At 46.2% G+C, this 10478-nt stretch overlaps 1 pseudogene; it reads left to right on the top strand.

The window, feature by feature from the left end:
- The first annotated feature begins 9532 nt into the window (after positions 1-9532).
- LOC135896411 (U2 spliceosomal RNA) lies at positions 9533-9703 on the top strand (annotated as a pseudogene).
- Positions 9704-10478: the final 775 nt, after the last annotated feature.

The raw sequence follows: 10478 nt of genomic DNA, 5'->3' as shown, positions 1-10478 counted from the left end.
GAGGCCATTGTGGTCCACCTGTGGCGCATGCTGTGGCCTTAAACTTTGCAACCTCGTGCCAGTTCTCTCGTTACCGCTCAACTGTTTCATCAGCGATTTTGCTGTATGGGCTAGTTGATGATGCAGTATAGTAAAGTTATGGCACCAAGGGTAAAGCAGGACGTTTACAAGAAAAGGGACAAGCGCTTGACTTACAATTGAGACCTATTGGTTAGGCGAGGTTGGTTATACGAGGACTTACTATTGCAAACCCCGCGAACACGAAACTATGATTAAACGAACACGCGAGGCGGTTGCTGTGTTGTGCGTTCCCTTAGTTCTTGCCCCTGCACTAGCTGTATTTTGTAATATAATTCCCACCGATGCTTTGTACAATCAAGCCTTATTTGAAACTTTGCGCTTTATCCAGTCCTTTCTACGTCCTCGCTCAGATCCTTCGCGTTCTGATTTCATTATAGTAGTCTACCTCTTCGGTCTTTCTTTCTTAACGCACGCGTTATGCATCGTTCTCACAAGAATAACGATGACGTGTACTAGGCGACATTCAATTTGGTAGTGGATACGCAGCGTACAAGGAAAACCAGCCTTGAAGTATAAAGGCTGCTCACTGAGCTGCTCAAAAGAAAAAAAATATATACAGGTATCGCTGACCTGGCAATCTGTGAGACACACCGGTCCCTGTTTTTACCTTCGTCGAGAGAGACAGGCTATACCATAAACTTCACGGCGACCGCGAGGAACAATATCTTCAGTTGCTCGCTTCAAGGGCCCACAGAATGCGCTGTCGTCGCCCGAGTTATCCCTGACATATATTAGACGAAGACGTGATGAGTGACGCCAAGAAAGAAGTATTGCATCAACAATGACGAAAAAACTGTATCTTTCCCCACCTGTTCATCCCGGCTCATATTCCCGAAGAAAAGCACATGCTGTGCGACACGAGAAAGTGACACTTGTTCGTTGAGTTGAAGTCATCACTGATGTTTTCCACATTTTGCCTCTTTATATCAATGAATATAAAGTTGCTTATCTTGTACTAAAGCTGCAAGAGCCTATCCTTAACGTGACATCTCGCTTCGTGGAATGCTTGTGAAGTGCTTATGCGATTGCACTTGGAAGAAGAAACGGGCCGAGGCGACGCCTATTCAGGCGGATTTGCTTTTAAGGGACACGCATACCTCGTAAATAGTAGAAATATTCCTACTTCAATAAGTGGGGAATGCAATAGAATTTTTGAAGAATATAACGGGGCGATGCCTCGGGGCTACATTTTCTCAAAGGGGAATCGACACTGAATTGCGCTTCCGAAGTCGAATCGTTTGACGTCAGCCAAGTTTGTTCAGAAACGCAATAAAGGTTCTCGCGCTTTGAATAGGGCTCAATTTTCTGAGTCACAATTTCAGTTTGAAATACTTGATGGGCTGAAGCTAACACTAGGTAACGGTAGATTTGCTAGTCTCCCGATTGTGTTGGCATCGCAAACTGATCGAGAATGCTGCAGTATATTATCGGCAGATGTCCAGGTGCGGCCTAAATATGCGAGTTGCGCAGGTAGCGTGATTTCCATCGAGATTTGGAGTAAGCGGTGAGCCAGTCAGCATAAAGGATTTTGGGCAATACTGCGGGTCACATGCATATAGGTTGATTTTATGACGAACAGAACTTCCACGTCACATTTACCTTACAGTAACGTCCATTAATTAGTACCACAAGCGTTTCATTACCGCGCACCTATGTCGATGTGCAGGAGTGTTTACGCATTTTGCATAGGTCAAAATATGCCCGCTATGTTTAAACCCGAGACGTAAAGCTCAGCAGCGCAACACCATCTCTCCTATCACGTTATTTGGTCTTGCCTTACCTATATTATGGTTGCAGGATAGGCCGTCGCAAAAAGATAAGTCAAAAGTCGGTTTTACTGATTGTAAGCCTCCGGCAGGGTCAATGCATCGCGCACTGTTATTCTTTGTTTCTTTTCGTGTTATAGAAGACGGGCGAATATGATTCATAAATTTCCACCAAGCTGGCGTCAGTTTACACCACGATGCTTCAATAAGCAAGGTAACGCAGTGTACTACACGTCTCTGATTTACTTTTAGGATGATGGTTGTGAATTAGCGAGATATTTGTTTCAGCCCCACAGGCTTTCTCAGCTTTGTTGCCAAACAATGCGAAATGTGCGCGGCCATTGAGCTCGCTGCAGAATTTTAAACTTAAAATACCAGTGAAGACTTAGTGGATGTGGACCGCGCTGAGGTGCGATCCAACAGCCACGTTCGTTTAGCGATGCACGAACTTTTAGCGATGGACGATGCACGGCGCCGGTTCAGCATTGCAGACTGTTTTCGATAAGTGGTTGCCGTGATATGTAGTGAAACTACGTATTTCCTACTTTTGTGCATTTCTTTTAGTAATTACTGTTTGAACGGTGTATGTACAACCTGTTACTAGGAAACCCATGAATAAACTTGGCGAAGGACAATGTCAGGAAGTGATATAAGCGTCTCAAGTGTGACAGAGAAAGCTATCCTGGTGCTACGCATAAAGTCTAAATTTCCCGGTGGACTCGGCGGACACGCTCGTATGGATGAAGTAACAAGTTTTAAAAAGGGTCCCGCTTTATTATGTATGCTTCGGAGGAGCATATGTGCATTTTTTTCTCATTCCTCCTTTTTACTTGGAACACACCGTGATTGTTTAGTGGGTATGGTGTTGGGCTGCTAAGCACGAGGTCGCGCGATTGAATCCCGGCTACGGCGGCCGCATTTCGACGGCGGCGAAATGCCAAAACACCCGTGTGCTTAGATTGAGATGAACGCTAAGGAACCCAAGGAAGCCAAAATTTCCGGAGCCCCCCACTACGGCATGCCTCACAATCACATGGTCGTCTTGACACGTAAAGACCCATAATTTAATTAAAAATTTTACTTGGCCACTCATCATCATCATCAGCCTGATTACGCCCACTGCAGGGCAAAGGCCTCTCCCATACTTTTCCAACAACCCCAGTCATGTACAAATTGTGGCCATGTCGTCCCTCCAAGGTTCTTAATCTCATCCGCCCACCTAACTTTCTGCCACCCCCTGCTACGCTTCCCTTCCCTTTGAATCCAGTTCGATACCCTTAATGACCACCGGTTATCTTCCCTCCTCATTACATGTCCTGCCCATGCCCATTTCTTTCTCTTGATTTCAACTAAGATGTCATTAACTCGCGTTTGTTCCCTCACCCAATCTGCTCTTTTCTTACCCCTCAACATTACACCCATCATTCTTCTTTCCATAGCTCGTTGCGTCGTCGTCAACTTAAGTAGAACCTTTTCGTAAGCCTCCAGCTTTCTGCCCCCTAGGTGAGTACTGGTAAGACACAGCTATTATACACTTTTCTCTTGAGGGATAATGGCAACCTGCTGTTCATGATCTCAGAATGCCTGACAAATGCAACCCAGCCCATTCTTAATCTTCTGATTATTTCCGTATCATGATCCGGACGCGCCGTCACTACCTGCTCTAAGTAAATGCATTCCCTTACCACTTCCAGCGTCTCGCTACCTATTGTAAATTGCTGTTCTCTTCTGAGACTGTTAACCATTACTTTAGTTTTCTGCAGGTTAATTTTTAGACCTACTCTTCTGCTTGCCTCTCCAGGTCAGTAAGCATGCATTGCAATTGGTCCCCTGAGTTACTAAGCAAGGCAATATCATCAGCGAATCGCAAGTTGCTGAGGTATTCTCCATTAACGTTTATTCCCAATTCCTTGACCGCTATAACCCTCCAAACTCAGCTTCCCTGTTACTGACTGCTTCGTTCGCATGTATTTGCGTTTCGTTAACAAGCTCGTTTTACCTTTCCATTCATGAGAAGCATAATACGACAAAACATCGCATCAGCTGAGCGACACTGTCTGCGCACGTTGCTAGAATGTACATGGGTACCATGAATTTAAAAGTATAGAATTTCGCATACGTTCTGAGAGAAAAGGTATCGGCGCTGCCTATGGGCAGGCAGCTCAAGGAGAGCCTATGCAAGATACGAGTGTCAATACGAACAAACTTATATTTCATGCCGTTTTACTTTGAGAGCAGCAGAGGCAAGCGCACACTAAAACAGTTTCACATAGTTAAGCCTCTACATCTTGATAGTCTGCTGTTTCATCTGTGTGTGGCAAGTGCTAGTCAAGGATATGGCATGCAAAATACATGGTGACATTGTAGTGAAAATGAAGAAATGTGTAGTTGTAAAACGAGTAAACAGTCAGCATCTTTATTGGGAGAACTTACGAACCTAAATACAATTAAGAATAAAATCACTACGATGGCGGCGAGCATAGTCGCTGGTTATCAAAAATGACCTTCCGGAAACATTCCATGGTAATCACTGCTGCAGGCGTCAATTTACAAATGAAACCACTGATAGCGTTCTGCGCCGAATATCTTCAGAGAAGAAACTTTCGCAATATAATCGGTGGCAACATTGCCGGAGCAATAAATTGACAACAGTGATAATCCGGTGAACGCTGGTCACCACCATAAAGCAGGTGTGTATACTGGGGACAATATTGTTGGTATTGTTTTCTATATTCTTGCAAACACCATTCAAGAGCGTATAGCACAATTGTGCTGCTAAGAAGGCTGTTCTAACAAACACCCCGAGATCTCCAAGAAATTAGTTGCAGCTTCTTTTCGTAGTACTAACCAATTTTTTGTCTGAGTCGCCCATTCTCAGCCTAGGCATCTATGACACTTTAGTGGAAAGCGTAACGGCAGGAGTCCTTATTTATCAAGAGCAAAAGGCATGGGCTGATTGTGCGGGATTTTTCTGCACTATATGCATCTATATATGGAAGCATATCAGAGAGGAAAACTTCTTGAAATCTAAGTATACGCAGCTCAGCTTGTGTGAAATTTATCTAGAGGCAATATGTAGCCTCGGGAAATGAAGCTTTACGAACACGAAAAGCACAGCAGTATTTCTGAGCAGGAATTCGAACAAGTCTTCCAAGCATCGTGAAGAAAGGTCTGGCACTGAGAGGGAAAATGGCGGTAAAGATAGAAAACTTTCCACTGGGATCAAATCTCAAGAAGGCAATCATGGCGCATATTTTTTGCTCCGATCTCCTTGCGAGACAGCTTGACGTCTCATTTCGTGAAGTCATAGGATAACGAAATATGAGCTGTAAGGTTTTGACAAGATTTTCTTGAAGACAAAGACAGCCAGAATTTGAGTACAGAATAACGAAAAAAAAAGAGATAAAGTGCAAGTCACAAAACACGGTACTCGATTGAAGTGCATATTCGTTTTTCTGCCACTCTGATCTGCTGTGACGTTCTCTCCGGCAAGGACCAATTCCAATATCGAATGAGCATACGATTTATATTTTTGTTCAGCTCAAGTTTTGTTTCGTATTCGTGTTTGCAATGCTTGTTCAATTGAGTTCTCACTAAATACGCAAAGTTCAGCCTTCTTTTATGATTCCAGTAAGAATTCGATGCCAAAACGATCGATCGATTGGTTCGTAGAAATTCACCCCCACCGTCGGCGTCCGAGACGCACCGTCAGAGACGGTCTGCACAGGTGGCTTAATGGGTGACTTAGGTTCGAAAGACAAAGCCGCTGCAGTAACGAACGAACAACAACTTGTATTTACAGATAAAATTACAAAGTTCGGTTATAAGATTGCATAGTTTCAACAGTACATCGGTTACAAATAGCTACACTGGTTTGGACCACATAGGGCGACCCTATTTCGGCAGAGCCGATGGTGCTTAGCACCGAAGCCAGGTCCAGAACTCCCTTCGGAGCGCTGCGGCCGCATTTTCTAGACGCAACGCTCCGCCCACAATCTTTGCTGGCGAATTGCCGCCGGGTTGCGTCTCAACTGGACAATCCGTTCACCAATCACTACGTTCAGCAGAACTTGCGTGCGGGATTGGCCAGTCGAACAACCAAAAGTCAAAGATCATCTTTTTTTAGTGCAGTTCACAGTGCAGAATCCTCACCCGAAATACACAATATACAACAACGAAGGGGTGAGGGTCATGACAGCTGTACACATCGCAAGTTCCGAGCAACGGCTCTCGAGCACAGGCGGCGCAACAAGCACTGACCAACAAAATACATTCACAAAACCCAAAAGCCTGGGAACGTCGGGACCATGTTTTCCAGTGCTCGAACACGTGCGCGACGCGACCGGATTCCAAGAACCCGCAGGCCATGCGGCGCCATAAACGAGCAATTGTTTGCAAGCCAAACTGTCACAGAGGAGCCCGGGCTAATTGTCCACCCGCCGAGGTCGGCCTCGTGTCCGGGCCGTAAGCCGAAGAAGACGTTCCCACGGCGCCTCGGAACCGAGACAAAACCGCAGGCTCTTTTGCGGCTCAAAGAATCCCTACGCCGGTCAGCGCGCGGTGCAAAGCCATAAAAGGCAATGAGGCTGGCGCGCCTGCTTGAGGCCGCGCTATCTCCGTTGCCCGCAGCCAGACCCGAACCAAGCACTCTTCAAGGGCGCCGATGAGAGCACCGCGGAAGTCAGACGCGTCCGCCCGTTACGGCGTTTGACGCCCAGTCGGGGAGACCCCAGCTGGGAAGGAGTTTACCCCCGCCAGCCGGCCGCGCCCAAGGGAAACGCCTGTGGGGATTCCCAGGAAGCACAATGCGACGGGGGTCCGAAGCTCCCTTTTTTACTGTGATGCGCGACCGCTAGTGTGGCGCTGATGGTCTTCTCCGCTCCCCGAACTGTGCGGCAGCCCTGGGTGCCGACAGCGTGGTTACTCTGCTTGCTTGCAAGGCCCCGCTCTGGGTCAACCGTCGACAGCCATTACTCAAGTGTGGACAGAATCTCGTCAAGACGCATGCCCCCTGCCCAGATGGCCCGCGCCGTCCGTTTGGGTTTGTTTTGCAGCCGCCCGTAGCGGGGCTTACAATTCCCATAAAGCTTTATCATGCATGATATATATATATATATATATATATATATATATATATATATATACATAGGCAACTACCATCACGTTCAGTAGCAACATTTACCTAGCTTTCTGCCTCAGTGATTCACCAGTATGAAATCAGACGAGAACTCATTGTATTTACCCCTCAAGAAGTATTTGCTAGCAGTCGTCATGGTAAGCTTCGCGGTATACAGATGGTTTACAATATATATGTAAAGCCTTATACATACTGTACATACTTCGCTGAAAACATGAGGCAATAAAAACGTAGATCGAGTCATCTCTACACATTGAAGCTATAACCAAGCGTAATAAATGTGGCACCTCAAGGTAGCATTCGGTCAATAAGAATACCTGAGAACGCAAAACCTACAAACAAATGAGAAATACTACCAATTCTTACAATATTTCTTCAATGAGTATTCAAAGTAATGCAAAGTATGTTTAATATGATGGTCTTGTGAAAGTGTGCGACAATGTGAACAAAATGTGTGTGCCTCTGTGCATGTCTTCGCCAGTATGGGGGTGAAGGTCGCCCTAAAGCCATCCTTGAACTGCTTTTCCCTTCGCTTCCCATCCCATCTGTATGCGATAAAACAATAAAGAGTCAATCAATCAATCAATCATTAAACGTAATAGATCTGTAGTTAAAGCGAGCCTCTTGACTAAAATTGTAAATCAGACAAAACACAAAATGTGTATATTCCTAAAAAAAATCCTTAAGTGTGCGTGAGTCCTACAGTGACGGCAGTTGCCTATACATATCATTCATAATAAAACATTCTAGGAATCACAAAAGGAGGCTAACCTTTGCGTATTTAGTGAGAACTCATTTGAACAAGCATCGCAAAGAAAAATTGAACGTTGTGTTTGAATTGACTGCGCAAGGATTGCTTACAGAAATTGAAATGAATGTGTAGAGCCAAGCGCAAGGCATGAGGCCTGCCATGGCTACAAGAGTGTCAGCTATTTTCTTCAAGCAATATAGATGCGTTCTTCATGTCTGACTATTTTCTGTGGCGTCAAACATGCTTCAGTTCGGTCATAGAAACTCACATGCTAAAATGGTTGAGAAGGAAAACATGTTACATTATTATGGCTTATGTCATTGCAACCCTACTATCCCCGTGAATTCTTTGGTATCGTTCCCATGTCCCCTTCCCCCAGTGCAGGGTAGCAAACAGAACGTGCGTCTGGTTAACCCCCCTATCTTTCCTGTATTCTATTTATCTCTCTCTCTCTCTTGGTATCATTGTGCAGAGGAAAGAAGTCATTACTTCAACCTGTACGGGTCATGTGCTAACATGCCGCCGTTGGTAATGCGCGACGCATACCGTGATTTGAGCTACATTTAAGGTCTCGCATGGCGCTTATAGCGGTATATCCCGGCAGAGTAGTCGCATTTTGGACAGCTTGCTCAGCCATATTCGGTATGTTTCATTAAATTTAAACCTCTCCTTATCAGTAGTCATATGCCTACAAATCTGCAACGTTTTGCAGAAATTTCATGTTAGGTCGGTAACAGTGGCCCCTTAGTCACCACATCGAATCCAGAAATGGCCTGAATATATTTGAACAGCATGGCAAAGCTATGCCACTTAGCGCCATCTTCCATCGACCATGGCAGTGCGACTTTCATTAGGGTGTGAGCACGGTTTTAAATTTACATCGAAGGACCTGCAGACAAGTTGAGCATGTAGGGGTTTAAATGCTTGAATGATGTCTTGCGCGGCGTTGTGTCGTGGAAAGAAGCCATAACTCATGTATCTCTCGCGTGTTCAGATGGTTCCGTTGTGGCTCCACGTATGAAACAAGAAGAGCTAATTGAGCCTCTTGCGGAGAGTTTAGAGTGGTTTAGCTCAGCAGCACATTCATCTGTCTCTTGCCTACATATTTGTCATCGTCTATTTCTATATTGTACCCATACCTACTCCTTTAACGAGTCTAGTTTTATCGAACTTCCCTCCTTTTCTGTTGACCAATACTCTAAGCGTCTCCTGCTATCTCGATGGCTGGCTGGTTAATGATTCCACCCGCTGTTAATCCCAGTGCTTATGAAAGGTGGATATTGCCTACGCGCCTTGCAGGGTGGATATCCAGAATCTCATTAATATCTTGTCACAGAATGTAGGGTGCCGCCTCACAGACGCCTCTGGCACTATTCTAGCCAAATTACGTGCTGGCGTATTTGTCGGCGTATGCCCACCGCTGGTGTGTGATTATATCAGTACGAGGCCTGCGCACTTCCGGGAGTGATTGCGTGGCTGGATGCGTGGCTTTCAGATTACGAGTATAAAACGCTAGAGTAATGATAGTTTGATGAGCCCTGCTTCAGACTACAAAGAGCGACCTATAGCCATGAGGGCGAATAGGTTTTTAGATTTTATGATGAAAAAGGACACGAAATGATATCCAGTAATAAAAGGGCAGCAGGAAATAGCGTACGTTTTGCCCACTTGTTGTGTTGTTGTTGCTTCATAAGATTTAGATCGCCGTACATTTTGGTTAAATTATAAATATTTTTGAAGGAGTGCGCTGTTTTCACTCAAAAGGCCAGCACCGGGATATCAGGCAGTACATCCAGTTTTTCTGACAGGGATTTTTGCATTCAAAGTGTTGTATCTGTTCATATCACTTTAATAAGTGATAGGGATTCAATTTGGAACCAAGATATTGAACTTATTTTTGCAGGCTGGCGGCGTGCTTGTGGCCTTGCTTGCTGCGCTCTTGTAGCCTCTACCTTACGGGAATATGAGCCGTTGCATTATTACAGTTAAGCTGTATACCTCTACCGTCCAAGGAAATTTCCTTGTCATTGGTGAGGTATTGGTAGGTGAGTTCACCTCCCCCGCCCGACCCGCGGGGGAGGTGAAGCAGACGTTAAGCACTCCCCATAGTGAGCCGATCTCGACAATAGTGCGATGCCGTGTCGACCAGCGGTTCAGGCGGTAAGCACTCGCCGTACGTGGGCCGATCCCTAGGATTGTGCAATGCCGTGCCGATTCACGGCGGAGGTGAAGCAGGCATTAAGCACTCCCCATACGTGGACCGATCCCGAAGATAGTGCGAATGCTGCACCGACCCGCGGCGTTGGTGGTAAGCACTCTCCAACGTGGGCCGATCTCCAAGATAGCGCAATGCCGGGCCGATCCGCAGCGGAGGTGAAGCAGGCGTTAAGCACTCCCCATACGTGAGCCGATCCCGAAGATAGTGCAATGCCGGGCCGGTCTGTGGTGGAGACGGAGTTGGTAAGTACTCGCCATACCTGCGCCGATACCGAAGATAGTGCAATGCCGTGCCGGTCAACGGGGGAGGTGCAGCAGGCATTAAGCACTCCCCGTACGTGAGCCAATCCCGAAGATAGTGCAATGCCGGGCCGGTCTGCGGCGGAGGCGGTAAGTATTCGCCATACGTGCGCCGATACCGAAGATAGTGCGATGCCGGGCAGGTCAGCGGGGGAGGTGAAGCAGGCGTTAAGCACTCTCTATACGTGAGCCTATCCCGAAGATAGTGCAATGGCGGGCCGACCCG

This window comes from Dermacentor albipictus, chromosome 5, assembly GCF_038994185.2.
Source record: "Dermacentor albipictus isolate Rhodes 1998 colony chromosome 5, USDA_Dalb.pri_finalv2, whole genome shotgun sequence".
In the NCBI taxonomy this organism is placed as follows: domain Eukaryota; kingdom Metazoa; phylum Arthropoda; class Arachnida; order Ixodida; family Ixodidae; genus Dermacentor; species Dermacentor albipictus.
This window is presented reverse-complemented; position numbering and strand designations above follow the sequence as displayed.